The sequence below is a fragment of the Vipera berus genome, assembly GCF_964194415.1.
Source record: "Vipera berus genome assembly, chromosome: 2".
NCBI lineage: Eukaryota > Metazoa > Chordata > Lepidosauria > Squamata > Viperidae > Vipera > Vipera berus.
The window spans coordinates 153651266-153677562 of NC_138203.1; the positions used below are offsets into that span (position 1 = coordinate 153651266).

A 26297-nucleotide genomic window follows, 5' to 3' on the forward strand; every position below is an offset into this window, starting at 1 on the left:
GCTTTTGAAAAGATAATTATTTTAATAAAGGTCCAAAATCTACTGATCAAACCCATACCACTGCTTTAAGACTAACAACAATAAAAGTATAGGAAAAGAGAGGCCCTAACTCTCAAAATGCAAAACTAACAATTATAACTGAACAGAAGACAAGTAAATTATATGGCATACTTCTCTTATTTTATGCAGAGAAGAAACAACTTATCGGGGAAATGGGTGACACATAAATTTAATACCTAAATAAGGTTTACCATGGTTGTATTCTCAAGTTTTTATTTATGGAATAAATAAATATCTTATGGAATACCTTATGGAAAGTTAGTTACCAAATGATGCCTTTCCTACATATATACAAATTATGAAATATAAATTATTTCTCTGATCCAATCTGTACTAGATATACTGTATATCCTGTAAACAGTGAATTAAAAACAAATAATATTCTCAACTGTTAAATGATTTTTTAAAGAAATGTTTTATTGACTCAGTATTAATACGAAACCATGTTTCTTACAGAGGCTCCCATCACACCTTCCTCTCTTTATTTAAAACCAATAAACAGAAAATGATCTCTAAAAATGACTACTTTAAGATATACTTTGTGCATATTAGGATGGGTGGGGATTATTGTTCTTGTGAGTGCAAACCTGAAGCAAAGTCCCAACATCTCTGAAGATACCCATGTAAAATCTTGAAAACTCTAAATCAGTGTTTCTCAATCTTAGCAATTTTAAGATGTGTGGTCTTCAACTCCCAGAATTCCCCAACTAGCTTTGGCTCAGGTTGAATAATGGCTGAGAAACGATGCTTTAAAAGCAGGGGTCTTCAAACTTGGCCCTTTTATGACTTGTGGACTTCAACTCCCAGAATTCCTCAGCCAGCATGCCTGGCTGAGGAATTCTGGGAGTTGGTCCACAAGTCATAAAAGGGCCAAGTTTGAAGACCCCTGCTCTAAAGCCTTTGGTGCAGATTTTATTATCTAATCAGGTTTGTTCTGTCAAGGCAGCAAACTGCTTGGACCACTTTAGATTACATATGTGGAGTCACCTTTAATAAAAATAGTTCAAGGCAAATAAAGAATTAGGATCATTAACAGGGGCCAAGCCAACAATAAAGTATTTTTTTGTTTTACTTATCAGGAAAGTCTTTAAATGCGGCTTTCCTTACTTTCAATCTAAAGTATCATGGTTAAGTCTATGACTCAGGCTTTTACTACTTTGGTCTAACTTCAGTAATTCTAGCAAAGCTAGGCAACTTGCTTGCTTGCTCCATGATTAAAATGCACTTACTTCCTGCTGCGGAGTAATGCTTTCAGGTTTCTGCAGAAGTAAATAATACTATAGAAGATTAAAACAACATGGAAGGAAGGACAGAATTAGGCAACTCTGTTGAAACTACCCCGCCTAAATAAGATAAAAGCACACCATTTTAAAAAACTGAAGGAGGAGCCTTCAACAGGAGAGCTTTAATGACTCATGTCAACCAGGTTCTTTTTTTTTAAGTTCACAATTAAAAGATTGAGACCTAGATGTTTGGGTTTATATTTCACACAATCTTTTGTTTACCACTTATTCAAGAAAGGACAATGGTACGAAGTAACAGGACAAACGTTACACACAAGATGGCAGTATTTGCAAAACTGTATTTAAATTGGAACCACACTAAAAATATAGATACATTTTCTGGGGGAAAAAATGCATTGTTTCTCAGATGTTTGTTCTCCACTTGGAATTTTTAACATTTCTATAGATTTCTTTCAGTTTGGATACCATTTCATTTTGTAGCCAATTATTAATGGAAGAGAATACTTGTAGCTCAGGGTTCAACTGTGGGGCTGTTGGTGCTCTCCGAGCTTGGTTGTTTCCTTGCAGACGTTTCATTACCCAAATAGGCAACATCATCTGTGCTAGCATGATGATGTTACCTAATTGGATAATGAAATGCCTGCAAGAAAACAACCAAGCTCAGAGAGTACCAAGGATCCTACAATCATTTATCTATAGCAAACCATTGTGGATGTATTAACTTTCATTAGCTTTAAGTAACATGGCTAATGTCAAAAATGTATAGAAGATACAAACATATGGAAGCAACAGGTTACCTTTTCCTGATCATCAGTCATATAAACCCTTCAAGCATAAATGGAGAGTCTAAAGCTATTTTCAAAAGAACATTTCTCTCTCTCTGAATCCCTATTTCTTTTGACCCCCAAAAAGAGCTTATAAAAGCTTAAACTATCACACTTAACTGTATCAGTGACAAATGGCATGGTTAGTTTCTATCTCCTTTAGCATACCTGAAATGCTGTACTGTTGTTTGATTGTAAAGTGTTCAAAAGAAGGCTTCTATATTTTTATATTTGAGGCAATAAACAAGGAGTTGCCTCTGTTTCCTAAAGGAGCACTAAGATGACCACGTCAATATTTAGAACATGGCATACAAGATCGACATTTTCTCTTTGAAAGCTTCTTCGGCAAGACACATTTTGCAGTTCAATATTTTATGCTGGATCAGTTCAGACCCTGTTTCAAGATTATAGCTGCAATATTTCACAAGAAAAGAAGATGATTCATCCTCAAAAGGGAAAGGCGGTAATATGCTTCTGTGCAAAGAGACCAAATGCAGGACTAAATTGCCAAAAAAAAAGCCAACTCAGGCTCCTAGGCTGCATTAACAGAATGATAGCATCAAGTTCATGGGAATTGATAGTACTGCTCCATAGTGCACTAGCAAGGCCACATTTTGAATGCTGCATCCAGTTCTGGTTGCCACAATACAAAAAAGGCCGAGGCCTTAGAAAGAGTGCAGAGAAGAGCAACAAAGATGATAAAGGATCTGGAGGCTAAATTGTGTGACAAATAGCTAAGGGAACTAGCTATGAAAGGAAGGCTTAAGGGAGACACGATACCTGAAGGGCTGTCACAGGGAAGAGGGGTCAATTTATTTTCCATAGCATTTATGGTAGGACAAGAAGCAATGGGTGGAAGCTCATTAGAGGGAAAGCCAACCTGGAAATAAGGAGGAATATCTGACAGTGGGAATGGCTAATCAGTGAAACAGCTTGCCTCCTGGAGTTGTGGGTGCTCCATTACTGGAGGTTTTCAAGAAAATATTGGATAGCCATTTGCCTGGGATGGTATAAGGACTCCTCCTTCCCTGGGCAGGGGTTGGACTAGAAGACCTCTAAGGTCCTTTCCAGACCTATGAGCCTATCTCATGGAGTTCCATAAAATTTTTACTGAGGCTGAGATTGCAGCTGTGGAGCAGTATTATTTCATAGATAGGAAATTTCAAGAACTTAACATTCAAATGATAATTAAAGATGTGAAAGTGTGGTTAATTACATTGCCTCTCTCACTGTGACCATTTGGTGTTAGTTATACAGAACATGCAGTCCCAACACATCTGCAGGGAGTCAATGATGGTCCCAGAAAGGAGGACTCCAGGTATACAAAGATCAGTACAGTGTCAATCATTCATGTATGCTGGTCTGACAGCTGCAGATAGGAAGGCATTACAGAGGGTGGTGAGCACAGCACAAGACACTGTGGGCTGTCCCCTGACACCACTGGATGACATTGCCAGGGCTCGCTGCCTTGGAAGAGTGAGGAAAATTCTCAGGGATGACTCACACCCTGGACGGTATCTCTTTACTCTCCTACCATCGGGTAGGAGATATAAGAGTACAGCCAGCCGCACCATCAGGCTGAAAAACAGCTTTTATCCATGGGCTGTTAGGGTTTTGAACGGGAAATAATTTTTATAAACTTTATGCATAATTGACTTGCGAGGCTGGTGTGTTGTGCAATTAGTTCACATGGTGTAATAAGATGGAGGGTTTGTGTCACTGTAAGCTGGGGGGTGGGGGCACGAAGGGAGGCTCAGCCAATCTCAATGTATACATGGTTGTAAAGGTTCATTCATTCATGTATTCACTAGGGCTGTCTTAAAACTTCCATGAGCTCCCAAGGGGCTCCATAATCTCCCATAAGTCATTTGGCTTAGTAAGTACATACAAATGTATGTTTATTTCATCTAAAGGAAGAAACACTGCAAAGCTGCATTTCTAGATATAGTTCTTAGGTGGAGCTCTTATATTGTGACAGCAACTGTAAAAGAAAGTATGCCTCAAAAAGCCATAAAGTTCAACATCACTTGGTTCACTTTCTAAAAATAAATATTTTTTTCTGGGAGTGAAGACTCAAATGAAATTGTTAGTATTCAAACTTTATACTAAGGACAGAAAATGCAGAGAAAGGAGGCTGGTAAGACCAGTTTTACAATTATATCTGCTACATTTCAAACAGAAACACTACTATTTTATTATCTGCTTTCGCAGAGTCACTTCATGCAAAGTGTTTAAAGTTCTCTTGAAGAAAAAAAAGGCACACCAAATAACGTACAGGAACAAATTCCATTTCAAGTGTTTCTTGCCCAAAACAAGAAACTGATCATTTTACATGCCGCATTCTGCATGTGGAGGCTATGCTGAAAAGTTACAAAAAGTGCCATCCTCAGCATGTTATCAATAAATTTAAACAGCAGGAGACACAACAATAATGCAATCAATAAACACTGACAATAGTGTTAGTGTAATCAACTTGAGCCGCTCCGCAGATAGCCTTAGATCTTCAAGGTCTTTTCAGAATCACATCAGTGTATTTGAAAGCTACACAGTCACAAAGTTAGTACTGAATCAGAAACTGCTTCCCATCCGTACAAATCTCACCATCATAACTAGGTAGGAAGCACAAAAAAAGTTCTATACAATGGTTCATTTCAAAAAGCACAGCAAAGGCATTCAGCAAGGCCGTGGATTTATCACCTGTTCAATCCTAAGGCAAATGTAAACTAATTATTACTATGTAAATGACAGGTGCAGGTACAATTTATATATCTTCCCACAGTTCAAGTACAAGCTAATTGTAAAGCATACAGAAAGACTAGGGTTACCAAATCCTAAACAGAGAACTATTCTGGAGTTAGTAAGAAACAAATATAATATTCAAAAATGAATTACATCAATGCCTCCAAATTGCAAGAAGCACTGTTGAAGCTGTTTTTTTGTTATCGTTTTGGAAATATGTAAAATATTTAGTCCTTAGAACAGAAGCAAGGTATCTGAATTGTGTATTTTTAAAAGGCAATTCTAACCTTACTGCAAAACAGGACAGTTTCAAGGTCAGAACTTTTTTTGCTAAGGTCAAATAGCTGTTTCAAAATTTAGTACACCTTTCGTTGTTATTTAATGAAGTCATTATTGAAGTGAATGGAGGATAAGAGTTAATATTATGGTTCTGTCTAGTCAAAAATCAGAATTTAATGTCCAGATCTTTCCCAACAATGAATACTCAGTCTTTTGCAAGATAACTTTGTATGGGGGAAGAAAGGAAGGGAGCTTGGCAAGGCTCTTCCTCCTATCACAGTCAAAAATGATCATTAAAATCCCAAGAGCTCATTTCAGCAATGCAAGTTTACCTGGAAACAAATCCATTACATTCTCTTCTCTTGAAAAGAAGGAGATGATTTTTTTATCAATTAATCTAGGACAAAGCAGGAGTATACATTTATATTTTCAGGCACAGCAGCTAATACTTTTGACGCAAGCAAGCCAACCTGTAATCAAATTAATGGAAATCGTAAGGCTTCGTTTTCAGCCATTACTCCAGTCATACATCTAAACTCAGTTGACGGAAAGACAAATCTATGTTCTCTTATGCTTAACTGGTCTCACAGGGAGCAAAGATACTGATGCACATCATGTTTTCATAACGTATTGTTTAGCTCTGACAAAGCCATAATGTAAGATGTACAACACCTGCAAACTGAGAGCAAGTCACTTTCCTTCTTATTACACTCACAGCTTTACACAAAAATGCACCTGTTGCAGCTTTACTTTTGCTTTTTTAAAAAAACCCTTCTCAGGTTATGATACTTGCCAAGAAATTAATCTTACTGCATTATTATGGAAAGGTGCCCTTCTAGAAATGCTTAGGCCTGAATGGTATCTGGAACAAAGATCACGCCTTTGTAGTTTTGCTCCAAAACAAGCAGCTGATGCCCAGGAAGCATGACATAATCCAGAAATGCTGGCTGTTCTTGCTATGTCATAAGGCCTTGCTTACTGCAGGGCTGGGCTGAGGAGAAACTATGAACAGGGACAGCCTAGACGGCTTTACAGAGAATGTTCTTGATGGATGGATGTTTGTGTAGAAAAAGTACTCCCTGGAAAGAGATACACAGAGGTCTGCTCTATTTCTCTCCATCATGCATCTTAGGATACAGTTTCACCAGGAAAATTCTATTCTCACAGGAAAGTAACCCACTTACAGCCTGGCATTCTCCTATAAGTGTCCCCACTCCTGACAATAACACTGTATTTTTCCCAGCAATAATAGCTACAGACTTGATCCAGGCTGGGTTCACACAAAATGCAAAGCTGAAATGTGATCAGCTAGTTTTCAGTTCAGTCTGTTGTGTAAATCCAACCAGACTGAATAGCTTGGTTCAGCTCAACATGGGTTAATAGGCTGAGCTCTGTACTTACCTTTATATAGCGGGCATTACTGCAAAAATCAAACAATAGTGAAGTCTTTTTGAGTGATGAGGTTTTTCTTCAACAAGTTGCAATTTAATAAAACTAAGATGTGCACACAAAAGTATGCCATTATTTAAATTTGTGTTTTAGATTCACATACCTACTTTTCTCCAAATCCTCAAGATAACTTTCAAAGACATCTCCCTTCACCTTATTTCCAATATTTATCTGCAATAGTTCTACAAAGTAAATTGAGCCACAGAAACCTCCCTCTGAGTTTTCATGGCAGAGAGTGAACTTCAGTCTAAATTTTCCTAGTGGTAGTCCAACGTCTTTACCACGACACAATATATTTAGCCAAAAGACAACCAGCACTTATACAACACAACAGAGCATGATTTGACTCATCAGAATAAACCAATCTGGCTACCTTTAATGTTCTTTGAAAGATCTTCCAGTGCCAGATTACAAGAATAGTAGCTGGAACCCAAAGCAGGTTCAGCATAATTAGACAGAATTCATAAATCCTAAGCCATAAAATAGCTGTTTAATTTTGGTTGTTGTATAACCAAAGCTAAAGTTTATAAGTAATAGTTTGTGGACCACATACTCAGTCTGTTGTGGTCTGTTCAGTATATTATGTTCAAATGAACCATGCTTTAGAGCAGACATTCACAGATGCTTAGTTCACGGTGCCCTATTTCAATAATTCTTTCACAATGCCTAGGCCAAAATTGTGAATTACTGTGAGCTGGTAGTTTATACAGTATCTGACAGATGTTGGGAATCATTGTGCTAAAACATCTAAAACATCCCACAGCACTGCTGTGAGTTTATTGAGGTGCTCCATGGCACCACAGTGCAGTCTGGGGACTGAGGCCTTAGACCAGGCATGTCAAACTTGCGACATCACATGATGTCACACGACTTTTTCCCCATTGCCGGCAATGGGGTGGGCACGGTTTTGGCATGACGCATCTGGCAGTTTGACATGCCTGCCTTAGACTAATGCATGAATTCCACAATAGAGGTGAAGAATTCAAATTCAGACACCGGTTTACAAAGATGGATTATAGTTTATAGTTGGACAAACCCAGCAAGCTGTGGTTTATTTAATAATCCATAACGGAACAAACCAGACCTAGCATATTATGTAAACACCTCCTTAGTATTAAACTTATCTCAAGAGAGATGAAAGGGAGTTCGTTGTTGACTAAAAACAATTCATATTACATGCTGGTTTAGCAATGTATAATTGCAAAACTCTAATCCTATGCAGATTAACACACACTGAAATACATTGAAATAATTATTTTAAACATTTCTTCAATGCTTCAGGAGAGCCAGGTTGGTGTAATGGATAAGGCACCAGGGTAGAAACCAGGAGATTGAGTTCTAGTCCTGCCTTAGATATGAAGCCCGTTGGGTGACCTTAGGCCAGTCACTCTCTTTCAGCCCTAGAAAACAGACAAGGGCAAATCATTTCTGAAAAACCTTGCCAAGAAGCCTGCAAGGGCTTGTCCAGTGATCACCAGGGGTCAACACTCACCCTAAGACACAAAAATAAATGTTTCAGGAGGCTCAGGTTACAAGGCTCCATGAAAGTTAACATTCAAGCAAAGGTTACAGTTAATTGTGCAAATCTAAATCTGATTTCTACAGTATCTTGTACGGTAGAAAGTAGCTGAAAGGCAGATATTATAATGGAATTTGGGAAATTGTTCAAGAGCATATTGTCCTACTGATGTTGTGGAAATGTTAGTTTTGGTTTATTATTAACACATTTTGAAGATACAATGTTTCCTGATTGCTGTGCTTGTAAAAGAATTTCAACCTGAATTTACATACTGTAAAAAATCAATCATTATAAACTACATGCTTGCTGTAAAAAGCATTCTGATAAATGCTAAAGCATTTAAATGCTTTAATAAGCACTTTTAACAAGTGCTAAAGTATTCAGATAAATGTATATTCTGAAATGTATATTAAAAGATAATTTGAAGAAATACATTTGATCTTCTGTGTTTTTTTTCATGGAAGTTAAAAATCTGGCCTAGTTCCAGAAAACAAAAATAAAATTTTAAGCAAACATCCAAGAAAAAAAAAATCTTGCCTTTTAGCTGACTTTGAATTACCTTCGTCCACAGCACTTCAAACTTGGTAACATCCCATCTTATTCTGTCACCTTAAGATTTCAGAAGATCAAACCCTAATAAGCTCTTTTAGAAGTTATGCTATCCTTCAGGTCTAACTCAACTCCCGGTGTCTTCATGGACGTACCCATACAATTTTCTTGGCAACTTTGTGGAAGGTATTTGCGACTGCCTTCTTCCTTTTTAAACAGCTTTGGGATTTCCTAATGGTCCCCAATCTAGGTCCACCACTGCTTAACCTTTCCAAAATCAATCCAAGTCAGAGTACTATGTCTTGTATGACATTTAGGTAAAGGTAAAGGTTCCCCCGCACATGCGTGCTAGTCATTTCAGACTCTAGGGGCCGGTGCTCATTTCCGTTTCAAAGCCGAAGAGCCAGCGCTTGTCCGAGGACGTCTCCGTGGTCATGTGGCCGGCATGACTAGACGCCAAAGGCGCACGGAACACTGTTACCTTCCCACCGTAGTGGTCCCTATTTTTCTACTTGCATTTTTACGTGCTTTCGAACTGCTAGGTTGGCAGAAGCTGGGACGAGTAACAGGTGCTCACTCTGCTACGCGGCACTCGGGATTTGACCCACCAAACTGCCGACCTTCTGGTCAACAAGCTCAGCGTCCTAACCCACTGAGCCACCGCGTCCCTGTATGACATTTATGCCAGAGCTAATCAGTAAACTTTCTAATGCTTGTAAAACCTGAACAGATCAGAATCCGACTCAAATTTCAAGAGCAGTCAGATTGGAGAATTGCCTTAAGATCTTCACAATCCCTTTCTGTGGGTGGAGTTCACCTTCTGAACACCACTTTGGTTTAAAAACAAAACAAAACACAGAATCACTCAGTGGCAACCCAGATCAATTTAATACAGTGCACAGACTGTGCTCTTCTTGTAGCTGAAAGTCCCCAGACTATTTGCCTGTAAATTTCAACTACAGCAGAGTCCAATGTAAAAATAAATTCCTCCCCTGAGAGCCTCTCTACGAAAACTACTTTTCTTATCCCCAAAGAATGAGCCAGTCGGCAAGTCCCCTTCTTAGGAAAAAACAAACATGTGGCAATTGAGTCAAGTACAGTACCAATCTGTGCAGTACCAAGTATTAGAAAAAGCCGTTCTCCTTCACCAATTTAATTTTTCATACTGAGAGATAAGTTTAGCCAAAATTTAAACTGCTGCTATCAGTTGTGTTCTAGTAATGACATTCCCTTACTAGGGATTGGGGGGGGGGGGGCTACAGCTGAACACATCCTTGGGAGCACCAGATAAAGAAAACTGCTTTCCTAGATTTGTTTGTCAGAAAAGATGTTACCAAGATTCCTGTTTTTGCAAGGGTACTTTAATAGCATTAGCACTTAGATACTACTTTGCAGGCTTTACAGCCCTCTCTAAGCAATTTACAGAGTCAGCCTACTGCCCCCAACAATCTGGGTCCTCATTTTACTGACTTCGGAAGGATGGAAGACTGATTCAAACACCTGGCAGTCAGCAGAATTAACAGGGCTCTTCTTTTACAAAGCTTTCCTAGAGAAATTCATGCCCAACCTCTTCAACCAAAACTTCTCTGCTGCTCTGTTTAGAGAGCTCCATTTATAAAGGCATCTCTTTACTTAACAACCATCCCTCTCTCTTCACAGATTTCCTTCCCTGACAAGTGTCACAACTCCACCTTTCTTACATTGGCTACTTCCTAACATACGATGCATCTGGCAGTTAGGTTACTCCATACCGGGAGGCGGAGGGGCGGGAGCTAGAGAGAAAGAGAGAGGGGGGGGAGGAGGGAAAGGGGTAGAGAGAGGGAGAGAAAGAGAGAAAGAAAACGAAAGGAGGAAGAGGAAGGAAGAGACAGGGAGGGAGGGAGAAGAAAGAGAGAGAGCAGGAGGAGGAGGAGGAGGAGGACATAGCACGCCACCTTCTTTCTTAAGCCTGTAAAAACTGAAGAGGGGAGAAAAAAAGTTCCCGGGCTAAAAGAGCTGCCGGGAGTAAGTTTCTCAGCAATGTAAACAACTAGCACCCTGCACGGCTTCCCGCACTCGCCGAAAGTCGGCTCAAAGTCTCGCCGCACCCCAAGCGTCGCCAGGGAAGGGACCAGCCTAAGGCGGAAGCTCAGACCCGCTTCAGGTGCCACCAGTCCCGAGGCGAGGAAGGTGCAGCGCCCTCCTCCTCCTCCTCCTCTTCCTCCTCCTCCTCCTCCTCCTCCTCCTGGCAAAGCCAGGCGCGAACGGCCAGGGACCCGCGCTCTTCTCAGGCTCAGAGGCACGCGCTCCCTCGCCCCGCCGTCCAGACAAAAGGTCCCCGGGGGCGCGAAAGAGCTTCGCTCCCGGAATGCGGTCCCGGCTTGTCAAGCGCGATTCTGCAACTCACCGGCTTCTCCCCCAAACCGCGGCCCCGGCCAAACAAAGCCTCGACCCGCCGCGGATGCCAACCGCTCGGGCTCACCTTGCCTGCGCAGCCTGCCATGTGGACTCCCCGGAGAGGCTGGCGGGCTGGCTGGCTCCCTTGCCCCGGCAGCCCTAGGCCCAGACAGACTCCGCTGCCTCCGAGGCCGAAGGTCTCCTCCTCCCAGCAGCCCGAGAGAGAGGAGGGAGGGAGGGAGAGAAGGAAGGAAGGAGGCGGGCGGGCGGTTCGAGGAGCCTCAGCCCGGGCTCCTGCTGCCGCTACTGCACCAGGCGGCTGCGGTTGCCTGTCAAACGCTGGCGGCCAGGGAAAGCAGCGTCGGGCTTACCTCACCTGCGGTAACTCACGGCATGGCACGGCATGGCATAAGGCAGCCCGGGCGGGCGGCGTGGCGGCTCCTTCCTCTCAGCCCGGACGGTCCCCAGGCTCGCCCTGTCTCGTCACTGGCAGCGCGAGCCAGGCGGCAGCGCGAGGGAGACGCGCGACGGGGACCGACAGAAGCGCCGAGGCGGCCCAGCCCGCCGGTGGGCGGGTCTGCGCGAGGCACCGCCTCCCCAGTGAAAGGCGCAAGGGAGCTGAGGCGAGAGAGAGAGAGAGGCGGAGGGGGGGGGGGAGAAATCGAGGCAGCGGGGGCACTTGGCGGTCCTCTTTGCTCCAGCGAGGAGGGATGGAGCTCTTAGCCCGGGATCCCCCTCGCGCATTCCCTCTTAGGCTTAGCAAACTGAAAGGGCAGGGTCGTAGCGCAGGCCTAGCGAGCCATTCACTTTTTAGGGTGTGTTTACTGTTCGTGTGTGTGTTTGTGTATACGCGTATACACCCACGGGCATGCCTACTGTCCATAGTAGTCGGGCTTGCTTAGCAGGATGGGCAAGCAGGCATAAATCCAAAAGGTTTTTGTAGGCACGTGCAGAGTACAGCAATAGTGCTAAGAGACCTCAGTTAGAGACTACAGGTGGTCCTCGACTTAACAGCAGCGCATTTAGTGACCGTTCAAAGTTACAACACTGAAAAAAGTGACATGACCGTTTTTTCACAGTTACAACCTTTGCAGCATTCCCCATGATCATGTGATCAAAATTTGGATGCTTGCCAACTGGTCTTAGGGTCTTCAAACTTGGCCCTTTTATGACTTGTGGACTTCAACTCCCAGAACTCCTCAGCCAGGCATGCTGGCTGAGGAATTCTGGCAGTTGGAGTCCACAAGTCATAAAAGGGCCAAGTTTGAAGACCCCCTGCTTAAGACCATTGCCGAGCCCCAGAGTCATGTGATCCCCTTTTGCACCCTTGTGACAAGCAAAGTCAATGGGGAAGCCAGATTCACTTAACAGCCATGTTACTAACTTATCAACTGCAGCGATTCACTTAATAACTTTGGCAAGAAAGATTGTAAAATGGGGCAAAACTCACTTAACAAATTTCTCGACTACAGAAATGTTGGGCTCAGTTGTGGTTGTAAGTCAAGGACTACCTGTAATAAATTAGTGTTTATAGTGTCACAAGACTGTTTTTGGTGCTCCAGCCAGGAAATGGGAATTAGAGGGTAGGGCCATGAGTGGATGCCCCAACCAAGTTTCCTAACCAGTTTTTGTTTTTTTTTGCCACTACAGAATGGTCAATTTCACACATCTTAAATCCTAATGTAGATTGTGGACTTGGAATTTAGCAAGATGTGTTATTTCAACTGACTTTCCTCCACGTGCTTGGCTGAAAAGTGATTGGTTAAATTGTGGTTCGGTTTTATGCAGACCTATTAACTCTAGTACAGACATGTCAAACACAAGGCCCGGGGGCCGGATCCGGCCCATGAAGTGGTTTCATGCGGCCCACAAAGCCATCCTGGAAACAGTGAGGGAACGGCCCCCACTGCCTTGGCCCTGGCCCAGAGACCGTCCTTCTGCCAGAGACCCTCAGATCTGTCCCACTCCTGCCCAGGCCCCCATAGGCACCCTTGAGGCGAACGATGTAGAGCTGGCCATGCCCACCCAGTAGGCCACACCCACCCAGTAGGCCATGCCCACCCAGGCCACACCCACCCGCCCCCCTGAGGGCAACCGCAATGCTGATGCGGCCCTCAATGAAATTGAGTTTGACACCCCTGCTCTAGTATGTCACTGATTCCAATAAGCTATGGTTCATTCTATAAAGGCTAATGTATTGTGTGAAGACTGTCGCTGTGACTCAGCTTTAAAGGTGAATTAAGAGCCTTCTTCAACAAATCAGTTAAGAATTCTGACTACAAGTGATGTATTGCCCCTACTAAAGGTTGTGTTTAGTAGTATACTATTATTTTAATTACAAATAATTATTGCAGAGGCTTTTAAAATATCTGCTGCCTTATTAAGTGGGATAAAATTAATTGATCACATAATCATCACTTGATTAAAATTTTTTGTTGTTAGTTGCGAAGTCGTATCCAATCCATCGCGACCCCATGGACAACATTCCTCCAGGCCTTCCTGTCCTCTACCATCTTCTGGAGTCCATTTAAGCTCACGGCTCCTGCTTCAGTGACTCCATCCAGCCACCTCATTCTCTGTCGTCCCCTTCTTCTCTTGCCTTCAACCTTTCCCAGCATTAGGCTCTTCTCCAGTGAGTCCTTCCTTCTCATTAGGTGGCCAAAGTATTTGAGTTTCAACTTCAGGATCTGGCCTTCTAAAGAGCAGTCAGGGTTGATCTCCTCTAGGACTGACCGGTTTGATCGCCTTGCAGTCCAAGGGACTCGCAGGAGTCTTCTCCAGCACCAGAGTTCAAAGGCCTCAATTCTTTGGCGCTCAGCCTTTTTTATGGTCCAACTTTCACAGCCATACATTGCAACTGGGAAGACCATAGCCTTGACTATACGCACTTTTGTTGGCAGGGTGATTGTTCTGAACCAGCCCTCTTCTCGCACCCCTAATCAAAAGAAGAGTCTGGAAAGCGTCCAAGGTTAAAAGGCTTCTGCCAAGATTTAATTACGCAGTTAACAAAAACACAAGAGCTTGTCTTCTCAAGCGGAAAAGGTTGCTTTCAGCAACCAGCCCCTCCCCAAACACTTCTTTTATAGAGAGCTCAGGGCGTGGTCTCCCTGTGCCTCCTCCCGAGGAGTCCCATAGTCTTTCTTTGTTTGTCCCTGCTCGTCTGCCTCCTGCGTCGGGCGTCCTTGAACAGGGCCAGCTGTGGGTCATCATCCTCCGCACTCTCGGGCTCACACAGCTGAGAAGAGGTCCCCGGCTGAGGACTCTGCAAAGCCTCTAAATCATCATCAGCCGGTTCGTTTCCCTCCTCCCCCACATCTGAGTCCTCCGATACATCGGACCCGGCTGTCGGACCCACAGGCTGGCCCTGAGTCACAACAGTGATGTCTCTGCTTTTTAGTGTGCTGTCTAGATTTCCCATGGCTTTCCTCCCCAGGAGCAAGCGTCTTTTAATTTCTTGGCTGCAGTCCCCGTCTGCAGTGATCTTGGAGCCCAGGAAAATAAAAATTGTCACTACCTCCATTTCTTCCCCATCTATTTGCCAGGAATTGAGAGGGCCGGATGCATGATCTTGGTTTTCTTAATGTTAAGTTTCAAGCTAACTTTTGCACTCTCTTTCTTCAGCCGCAACAAGAGGCTCTTTAGTTCTTCTTCACTTTCTGCCATTAGAGTGGTATCATCTGCATATCTTAGGTTGTTGATATTTCTCCCGGCAATCTTAATTCCAACTTTTGATTCATCTAGCCCTGCCTTTCTCATGATGTGCTCTGCATATAAGTTAAACAGGCAGGGTGACAGTATACAGCCTTGCCGGACTCCTTTCCCACTTTTGAACCAATCAGTGGTTCCGTGTCCAGTTCTCACTGTTGCTTCTTGATCTGCATATAGGTTTCTCATGAGACAAATAAGATGGTCTGGTACTTGCTGTGTTGTTGTTCGCGTTGTTCGAAGGCATGCCTCCATGCTATCACTGAAAGCTTTGGTTCGAAATGGTCACACAGCTTCTTCTTTAGGTCCGTATATGTGACAGTTTCCAACAGCACCAGGGCGACCAAGTTCTCTGCGATATCGAAGGTGGCTGGGCCACATATGCAGAGGAGGGTCACAGCCTTCAGCCCATCGTTGCTGACTTGATTTGCACGTAGGTAGTTCTCTACGCGGGAAAAGTAGGATGACCAGTGCTTTTTTTCTAAAAAAAAAAAAGGTGCCAGAACTCTCATCTTGGCGGGCGCAGGAAGCGGGGGGGATGGGGGGGTGCTGCTGCAGTCACAGGTGCGAGGGGTGTTGGTGGTGGGCTGCCCCCTGGGGCCGGAGCCAGCGTGGCTGGTGCTGTGGGAGCAGCGGGGCCCGCTCTATATGGCGGGGCTGTGCGGGGCGGGCGGCGGAGGCAGTGTGCGCCAGGCGATGCAGGGCGGCCACTTAGGCACACAGGGCGAGGCGACGGTGGCGCAGGTCCAGCACCAGGTAGGTCACCAGCCTGGCTGACATGCGTGAGCACAAGGAAGGAGTGCACATGGACTCCGCAGAACCCACCTCCCACTCCTTGTCCTCTCTGACTTACCTAGTTGAGATGGTGTAGTTGGGCAGCAGTGAGGGATGCAAAGTTCCTGCCAACTCGCCTTCGCTGCAGACAACTTGCCGGTGCAACATTTGCTGGCCAGGTCTTTTGGCACGCTCAGCAGCAATTCCTATTGGCTTTCGAAAGCCAATAGAGGGAGTAGCATAGCTTGTGCAAAAGTGGTTTTTTTTGTGCAAAAAAGGGTGCTGGAACGCCATTCTGAGCATTCTATGAGAAAAAAAGCCCTGCTTTTATGTTTTAATCTTATGATTTTAAAAATATTGTAAGTTGCCCCAAACCTCGCCATGTGGATTGCATACAAATATTATATAATCAGTAAATAAAGGTAGAACATATGTTAAATATACATCAGATGATAATATGCTTCCCTACAAAGTCAATTCTTGCTCAATGACAGACCAAGGAGTTAACTCGGAAAGGCAAGAGGAAAATCTAGAAGAGGTCTGTGCAACTTGTAGAAGGGAAAAGCCCACACTGATAAATTAAAAATCTTTGTGGTCTGCAAAGGAATGCTGGTGGGCTAATCAATGATTTGGTGACTATTTATTTATTTATTTATTTATTTATTTATTTATTTGATTTATATACCGCTCTTCTCCCGAAGGACTCAGGGCAGTGTACAGGGCAACAAAAATAAGAATACAGGATACAAGATTTAAAGTTAAATGATTGTGCCCAATGTAGTAGGTTAGTTAAAATAATGTAGAGGAGCATCTACAGTGTTGGAGTTCATGGTCATGGTAAGCCATGGAGGCACTAGGCAACATGACTTTCAGGGCAGTGGTGGTGATTTTATTACTTTTTTTTTAAAGTCTCTGCTCTGTCCAAGGATGCTTGGTAGGCTGCATGTACAGGCCTGGTCTAGAATTTATTTTGGAGCATTCAACTATCTAGAGCAGGCATGTCAAACTCATTTTGTTTGAGGCAACTTCTTATAAAAGAATTGCCATTAATTTGTTTTAATAAAATAATTTAAATCAATTTTTCACTTGATTTCAAATTAAATGAATTATATTGGTTGACAACGAGATATATTTTTTTAAGTACAATTGCCAAATGCAATAAACTGGTTTTAGGTATATGTGTGCACTAATTATTTCAACACCAATACATTTTAACAACATATTCTATTTGTAAATGAATGCAAATGCAAATTATACAAATTTTTTTGTGCAAAAATAAAACAAAATAACAGATTTAAGAGCTGTTATAATTAGTTATCCTTAGATAAAAAATAATTCCATCATCCAAAACTTTGTTATACTGTATTTAATGAACAGATGCTTTGGGATTAAAAAAAAGACTGACTACATTTGATTGTGTATCACCATGGCATTAAAACAAAATTCGAACAGTGTATGAAAAATAAAGGTTCCCTAAACATCTGCTGGCTATATCTATACATTTTTCTTGATAGCATTCTATTGCCTTCTTTTTAGCCTTTTTTTCAACTTCCCAACTTAAAAAAGGCAAGGCACTGGGAGCTGAAAGTAACAGAGACTGTTTAAGCAGGTTGCTAAGCAACCTGTTCACACTCGGCCCTTCTTACCCTCCCACTTTTAAATTAGCCTGTATGGATCGCATTTCCTTCAATTTGAGCCATCTGAAGGCCTGTCGCTGCGATGCATTCTGCTGCTCTGCAACCTGGCTGCCTGAGGAGAATTTGGCTCTCCGGAACAGTTTCCTTCAGCTTTTTTTTGTGTGTGTGTGTGCAAAAAAAGGTGCAGAAACGCCATTCTGAACGTTCTATGGGAAAAAAAGCCCTGGATATATCACATATAATTGAAGATTGTAATTAGTTGTGTGTGCATGTTTAGCAAGTGGATGTGTTTGTGCTGGCATTTCTAGGCCTCTTTCCAATCACATCCAGAAAAGTTTGTAACAAACATTGGAATTCTTAAGGCCATGTTTGGTATTTCCCAGCAATCTGTTACAGGGAGGAAAAAGCAATCCCTGCTGCGTTACTGATCCCAGAGAAGCATTTGCATGTATGCAGGTATCCTTAGGGTGCCATAGTTATGGATGAGAAATATTGGTTGCAAAGTTGGCATTTCTGGATGTAATACAGATATTTTGGACTTATTTTTGTTTCTTTGCATGTTTGATATTTTTTAAAAGGCATATGCTACTGACTACGCTTATGCACATATGTAACATCTTTTGCTAGGATACATGACCACTGCTTTTCCAGATTGTGAAAAGTGAAAGATTGTGACTAAACAAAATTTTAATGTACAGATAATACCACCAGAAATTATTTTAGCCTTTTTAATAAATGTTGTTATTGATGTTAAGCTCACCATGGAAAACATCATATATTGTTATGTATATACTAGGTTAATTATTTAAAGACTGAAGTGCAACATAACTAGATTCTAAATAATCTATTTTTCAAAACACACAACAGTCCAAACAGTAAAAGTAAAGTCCAAATTAAGAATATTTCATTCTTAAGAATTGTTTAATTTAAAGTGGTTTAGTTGTAATAGATGGTTAGATTCAAAATAGTTTTCAAGACTATGTACAAAAGATACTATTTTTTTCTAGCAACAGCTAAATTAGACATATTACACTGAGAAAAATGTTTCTCATTTCTTTCCATTTCTTTACTGATTTCATAGCAGAGATGTTAACATAGGAAATAGGTTATTTTGTTATCTAATTTTACCTTCCAAAAGACAGAAGCAGATGAAAATGTGAGGTTCTTTCCTGTTGGATTTTTTGAATTAGCTGTTTTACATTCTAAAAGTTTAGTTCCTAAAGAAGTAACCCTGTAAATAATTGTAATGTCCTCCTCTAGTGCAGGCTGTTTTATGACTCAAGGACTTCAACTCCCAGAATTCATGAGCCAGCATGGCTCAGCTTGGAAACCTCTCCCTTTCCTGTCAGCATGGCTGGCTCAGGATTTCTGGGAGTTGAAGTCCATGAGTCATAAAAAAGGGCCAATATTGCCTAGCCCTGCAATAGGCTTTCAGAGGGAGCTTCCCCCCCAAAAAAAGGTGCCGGAACGCCGTTCTGAGCGTTCTATGAGAAAAAAAAGCCCTGAGGACGACCATCTTTCTGGATGCATCACGTCGAATTCTTCGAGCTTTCTGACCTTCGCCATGATGAGAAGTCTTCGTGGCTCGTGGCTCATGTTGCCTCGTGCTGCTGACTTCTTTGTAGGCCCTGGGACTCATCCTCAGGGTGGGGTGGGGTGGTTTCCAGTGTGGCTTGCTAGGCAGACCGAGGGGGGGGAACACTGTTCCCTACCAGGCTCTGTGCTGGTCTCACCCCCTAGTGACTTCAGGCTCTTACGATGAAGCAGCATATCCCACCTTCGTCGCCAGTGTTGTATAGCTAGTTCTTTGCAGGCATTGAGCAAGATGGAAGGTTCAAAACAGCAACAGGGCTTATTGAAGGTCAAACATAACTGAAGCAACAAGGGAGCTGCTGTGCAGCTATTTATACGGTTGGCCGATAGGCAGCGACCAATAGGTTTGAAGCATAGGTTTCCTGCCCAAAGACCTACTTAGCTGGCTGGAGACAAACAGTCTGGGCCAGCTAGCAACTGTTACAACATACATGTGAACTAGCACTTAGCAATTGAATGCAAGCAATTACCAAGCAGTGCAAGATGAGCAAACACTTACAGGTGCCTTCTGTTTCTAATGCATCCTTGCACCTTGAATAGATTGAATGAAAGCAGAGACCAGGATTTGTGGTTAATTTTCACCTGTTGGCTGAAAATTATCTTTCTATCTAAGATCCTGGAACCCTTGATTATGTCAGAAAATTATACGTCTTCCTGGATGAGGTCTCTTGAAAGCCAACCATGGCTATAAGCCGTATTGCTGTACAAGTGGTGCTTGATAGGGGTTATAACTAGGCAATACTGCTTATTAAACATTATGGAGTGCCCAGCCAACCTAGATAAAGCCTGTAAACTGCAGATGGACCAAATCCCTAAAGTACATCCTAAAACTTGCTTCATATCTCACATGGTTGGTTTATTCAAGGCACAAAAGAGTTTTTTTACCATGGCAAGGTGCAGTGATTTTAGATTTATTTGTACCTTACCTACTGTATGTTATTTTCAGTTAGATCTGGTTTGTTTATTATAAATCTTTATAGTCTTGGTCAGGGCTTTTTTCCTCATAGAACGCTCAGAACAGAGTTCCAGCACCTTTTTTGGATGGAACCTTGTAGGGTAGGCAAGGCAGATTGTATGACGTGTGAGTTCCGGCACCTTTTTCTTTTACAAAAAAAGCACTGGTCTTGGTTCTTCTGTTATCTTGGTTTTTCTATCAAAGATGGTGGTCCTAACTTGATAACGATGACAATGTTGAGATGAATGTTTGCTTCTCCTCGTGCTATTTTCCTCTTGTTTTAATATTGTATTGCTCTCTGCTGGCCTTCAGGTGTATTAAACTTTAATGAAATAAAATGTGGAAGTACACTAGGAAAGCAGAGTTTGAGAATCTCATCCAGAGAAAGAGATCTGTTGCTTTATAGGAATGTCCTGCTGGAATGATAAAGAGCACAACAATGTCACTATTCTGCAAAGCCTCCTTGCAAAGAAGGGCCTGTATAGTGATGCTCTTGCTTGCTCCTGTCATATTTCAGTGTTAAAATTAAAGATTAAGTGAAGGGGAACCCAAAGGTGCTTTTTCAAGAGGCAATTGGACTTTGCTGTTTTTCTTTGAAGATGTTTCGCTTCTCATCCAAGAAGCTTCTTCAGCTCTGAGTCAGTTGCCTTTTGAAAAAAGCACGGTTGACCTGGATGGCTAAGAATCTCCATAGACAAGTGAAGGGGAAGAAAAAGTTGAGTACCATAGATGCATCAGTCACCATTTGCAGTTGTGTTCAAGTGGAGCTGCTAACAATTTTCTGCCACTTAGTGGCCATGAAGATTTTTGCAGCTCAGATACAATAGCTCTAGGAAATGTCAACTGGATTCCAACATTTGTATAGTAGAGAAGATATTTTATTCTTAGGATTCTTCCTCATGTCCCTCTAACTGTTGCATGCACATTCCGTGGTAGCCACTTCTGTATGCCATGTCATCATGATACTGCCTTAGTCTTATCACCAGCTCACACCCAAAACAGTTTTAGTCCTGTTTAGCTCTTTCAGTTTTAAAGTAATGTTTCCCTCTCCTCACCACACAATTTTTGCCATGGGTAAGATCTGGCATGATTCATCAATGGGATAGTTGATGTTGTAATCAGGACTTGGGATCTGCTCGGTTCCTACTAGCAACTATAAGGTAACAAGGAGAAACCCCATCCCTTCTGGTCCCCAAGAACCAGATGACCTAGGCCCCTGATTGTTTTGCAGAAGCATTTCTCTATGAGGTGTCTCACCAGTATATTCTGTTGGATGGTTAAATTGTAAAAGGGGTCCTACAAAACATGGATTTAGCAGTCTTTGGAAAGAGCAATGGGCCTGTGCAGCACAGATAATGGAAGCAGGACAGGGGGTTCATCTCCTTCCCACACGAGAAGCTCTGGGACTGCATCCAGCATATCTCTGGTCCTGATCCAGAGCAGTTTGGGAGATTGCCTGCTTGCTGCCCCATCAGCAATTGCCTCCCCTAGAAGCTCCTGGTCAGTTCAGTTATTTCTTTACTTAAAATATTTGTATGGCCACATATCTAACACAACTCTAAATAGCCTACAACCATAGTAAAACCCAATAACTGTAAAAGCATAACTATAAAACAATTAAACAATTAAAAAAAATTCCAGCATTTTAGGTTGCCCCGCAGCCATATTCTATTCTATTCTGTTCTATTCTATTCTATTCTATTCTATTCTATTCTATTCTATTCTATTCTATTCTATTCTATTCTATTCTATTCTATTCTATTCTATTCTATTCTATTCTATTCTATTCTATTCTATTCTATTCTATTCTATTCTATTCTATCCTCATCCCATCCCATCCCATCCCATCCCCCTGCTAAAAGGCCAGGTTTTGATGGCATTATAAAAGGCTAAAAGGGGAGGGGGAGGGCTGCCAGATCACTGGCAAGAGGGTGTTCCATAAAGTAGGGGCAGTTACAAAAAAGGTGCACTTTCCAGGTCCCACTGGTTGGTAGGATTTCAGGGAAGGGATGAGGAGCTTTCCTACTATATCTAGTCTAGTAGGACAAGCAGATATTCTTAGGGAGAAATGGTCCTACAAATAATCAGGTCCACTGCCATGTGGGGCCATGACAGTGGCAACCCTCACTGCTACAGGTAAATTCAGGGCTTTTTTGTCATAGAACGCCCAGAACGGAGTTCCGGCACCTTTTTGGGATGGAACCTTGTAGGGTAGGCAAGGCGGGTTGTATGACATGTGTGAGTTCCGGCACCTTTTTCTTTTACAAAAAAAGCACTGGGTAAATTAATGCAGTGAGCTTGCACAACACTCCCCACAAGTCATGAGTTGGTGCCTAAATTTATTATTATAACATAGAGTAACTTAATTCGGGGTGTGCTCAATGTTTTGCTGTATGCATGGTTTGATGAATAGCGTGTGTGCACACATGTTCACAAACATAGGTGAGACGCCATATCTGGGTGCATAAATCCAGAAAGCCACTAGATTTGAAAAATTTTCTGCAGATCTGCTATTGTCTAGTGCAGGGGTCCCCAGCCCCTGGTCCATGAGCCAGCACTGGTCTGCGGCATGCCAGCAACCAAGCTGCTCACACAAGTGAAGCCCCATCCGTGGGATGCAGGCAGCATACAAAACCACGGCCCTTTCTCCACGGAACCGGTTCCTGGTGCTCAAAAGATTGCGGGGAGCTGGTCTAGTGGTTGTCCAGCTCAGAAATGGTAGGCCTAGTAAATCATGGTTCATGCCATATTGTGTTGTGAAGGCCCAGCAGATGTGATATGGAAATAAATCATGACCACTGCGTAAACCCAAGGATGATTTTATCAATATCCTTAAAACAACTACATCAGCTTTGTTCCTGGCAGAATCTAAGAAGAAAAGTAACAGAGGTTGTTTGTTGTTCAGTTCTTGTTTACTGAAACAATTACAAATATTTAACAGAGGAGGCTTCTGTTCCTAAACCTTTTGGTTCAAATTGAAGATAACATTTTTTACAGCAGAAATAAGATCTGGTACATTGTGCAAAACATTGCTGAAGAATTACCCAATTCAGAATCACCCTCATGATTTCATACTTCCTTTTTACAGTTTAAAATCCCCTGTTTTATTTTAAGGCACATACTGTGGTTTCTCTGTTGCCAATATTATGAAAGATCTTCACCTATGGACAATATTATTTCTGACCTGTACAAATCAGTTGGGTAATTATGCAATCCTACAGAAATAATCCTCATTTATCACTGCCTCATTTAGCAACTGTTCAGTTACGACAGTGAAGAAAAAGTACCTAGGGGACAAATTTGGTACTGTATACCAGAGGTCCCCAATGCTCGGTCTGTGGACTAGCACCGGTCTGTGGCATGTCAGAAACAAATGAAGCCCTATCCGCGGGATGCAGGCAGCACATGAAACCATGCTGTAAGGGCCCACTTCAACTAACCACCCACGAAAGCAGAACTCTTGAAACAGGCATTGTCTCAAAAGGAAACTTTTATTAGGGGTCAGTGACAATAGGGAAGTCAAGGCGAGATCTGGGGGAAAACCCGTGCAAACAGTATAGTTAAGCTAGCAACATTCCTCCTTCCACCAAAGTCATAATGTCCATTTGAAATCCAGCCAATCCACAGGTGGCACAAGCCTAGCCGGCTGGTACAGTTGGCCTGCATCTCAAGGTCTTCTCCAGCTTTCGTTTCTCTGTAACCGTCTCCCTGATAAGGGAGACACATTCCTTTCTCAAGAGGCAGGAGAGGGAAAGTAGAAAGGGAAAGTTATCCCAAACAAAAGCATGCTTCCCCTCCCCCCAGCAGAATGACAGGCCCCAAAAGTAGGATAACTATGCAGGAGAAACACTGAGGATTTGGGGACCTGACACATGCTCCCTCTGGTCTGCGGGAAAACCTCTCTCTGTGGAACTGTTGCCCAAAAGGTTGGGGGCTACTGCTGTATACCATACAACTCAGGTGGCTAGAAAGGCCCAACAGAGGCTTCACTTTCTTAGGGTCTTGCGGAAGAACAGGGTAGAACAACAGCTAATGACCCTCTTTTACCGGTCTACTATAGAGAGCATCCTCTCGTATGGTATTGTGGTTTGGTATGCTGCTCTGACAGCCGCGGATAAGAAAGTATTACAGAGGGTAGTGAGCACAGCACAAGACATTGTGGGCTGTTCCCTGACACCACTGGATGACATCGCCAGGGCTCGTTGCCTTGGAAGAGTGAGGAAGATTCTCAGGGATGACTCACACCCTGGACGGTATCTCTTTACTCTCCTACCATCCGGTAGGAGATATAGGAATATAGCCAGCCGTACCAACAGGCTGAAAAATAGCTTTTATCCGTGGGCTGTTAGGCTTTTAAATGGGACATAATCTTATGCAGAATTGACTTGGGAGGCCGGTGTGTGGTGTAGTTGATTCACATGGTGTGGTGGGATGGAGGGTTTGTTGTCACTGTGTGTTGGGGGGAGAGAGCACGGGGGGGGGGAGGCTCAGCTAATCTCAATGTACACATGTTGTACTTTGACAATAAAGGTTTATTATTAACTGCTATGTGTAATACTGCTGAGGGAGGTGGATGAGATGGTGTTTTAAATAAATCATTGTGGAAGAATGCTAAGAGAGCCAGTTAGGTCTAATGGTTAAGGCTCCAGGCTGGAAACCAGGAACCTGTGAGTTCTAGTCCCACCTTCAGTATGAAAGCTAGCTGGGTGACTTTGGGCCAGCCATTCTCTCTCAGAGTACATCAGGCTTGGGTTGGTCAATTCCTGTGGCAACCAATGGATCTTCTGTTGATCTGAAAAAAGCAGATCCTGCACTCATGGGAAAAATGCTAGGAAGAAGAAAAAGGATGCTTTATTACCAAAAGAAAAACTAGAATGATTTGTTCGAATGCTTATTATTTCAAGTTGCTTTTTCTTTTTTTTTTAATCCAGGAGACGGTTTAAACTCACATCATTTGCTTTCCTTGAAAGCGCTTTTGTTCTTTCTTGTTGTGTACCCAGGTGTATATGTGAATATGCTTTCCCACAGGCATGTTTTTTTATTCTTTGCTGCTGCTGGACCCTTTGTCTTTTGCGGTGGAACCATCATTCAAGAGGCCACAATACTGGAAAACATCTGCACTTCCCCAGAAGCAAGCGGCTGGTGGCCTAGAACATGTGGGTGTTTGCTGAATTAATTTCTCTTTTCAATCTTCAAATGAGCCTACCTGTCATTTGTAAGCTGCCAAGATACCACGAATGTTCTTTTGTGAAGCAGATACGTTGAAGGCAACACGTCTCTAATTCCTTTTCCTTCATTGTTCTGCCATTTGCTGTCTTTTGGCTTCGAAATCAACGTTTCTTCCTTTGTTTGTACTTACCAAGCCATCTGCTGCTGTCATTTCTGTTTTCTGTGGTGCCTGCTAAGTCACCTGGCTCTCCCTTTTCTGTCATGCAGATTCATAACACAATATAAATCCTTGGAGGGTCAACCTTTGCAGATTTTAAACCAGTGCTGTTTACTGACTCCATTTTTGGGCAAACAAGTTTAATTATACCTATTTTATAGCCTTCTTTTCCACCCATTGTTTTTTTTAATAAGCTCTGGATCAATTGAGTATGAACAATGAGCTACTTATGTGGTTCAGTGGGTTGAAAGCTGAACTTGGATGAATAAAAATCCTAACTGTACTAAAAATGTATCAGCTCTCAATGTGAATCCTCTGCGAGGGTCTCTATACTGCAGTGTTTCTCAACTTTAGCAACTTTAAGAGGTGTGGACTTCAACTCCAGGAATTCCCCCCCCCCGCACTATGGCTGGCTGGGGAATTCTGGGAACTGAAGTCCACATATAGGGTTTCCTACCTGAGCAGCGGGGTGGACTAGATGACCTCCAAGATCCCTTCCAACTTTATTATTATCATTATCATTTTATTATTATTATTATTATTATTATTATTATTATTATTATTATTATTATCATCATCATCATCATCATCTCTTAAAGCTGCCAAGCTTGAGAAACACTGTTATAGTGCATTAAGCCATAACCATGGTTCATTGAAGAAGGTGAAAAGAAAGAGAAGAGGATGACCAGCAGGAAGGTGAATAGATTCAGTTTTGGTGGTGATGAATGCACTGTTGGGAGACCAGAAATACTAGCTTAGGGATAGATCTTCATGGAGAAAATCTATCTTAGTGGTCTCTAGGAGCTGACCATGACCTGAGGCCACATAATCAGTTTTTAAAAATAATTGAATGAATGACAGCCAGTGGCTGGCTTTGCACAACATACTTAGACAAAACTAAACTTATAAAATAAAACAAAAACACTATAATTTTAGTTGCAACTTCATACGCAAAATGGCTGTCAAGTTTTGTGTCACACAAAAACAGCATGAAGCGGGGTGGGTGGGTACAAAACATCTTATAGTTGGCAAACTTGAGAAACACCGATCTAAATGATGCCAGGAGCATTTGTGATTTACAGTTTTGTATGCTCATGATAGAATATATAGCTTTATACTTCCTTTTAAGGAGACAGTAAATCTGATAAGGGGAAGAGGGTCAGCTTCCTGCAAGATAATTGATTTACTGTGGAGAGCTAAGCCTGGAC

General features: G+C 42.4%; 1 protein-coding gene across 3 annotated transcripts in view; it reads right to left on the reverse strand.

Annotated features, from left to right (window-relative positions):
* Positions 1–11596, reverse strand: part of TEX2 (testis expressed 2) — a 104193-nt gene extending 92597 nt beyond the window's left edge. The window contains exon 1 of one of the 3 annotated variants that reach the window (XM_081319494.1): positions 11416–11596. The gene's annotated coding sequence lies outside the window, so the exon portion shown is untranslated. Of the gene's footprint in view, positions 1–11124; positions 11248–11410 lie in introns of those variants that run through there. The other 2 variants (XM_081319493.1, XM_081319495.1) reach the window with 2 other exon arrangements.
* Between the last annotated feature and the right edge of the window lie 14701 nt (positions 11597–26297).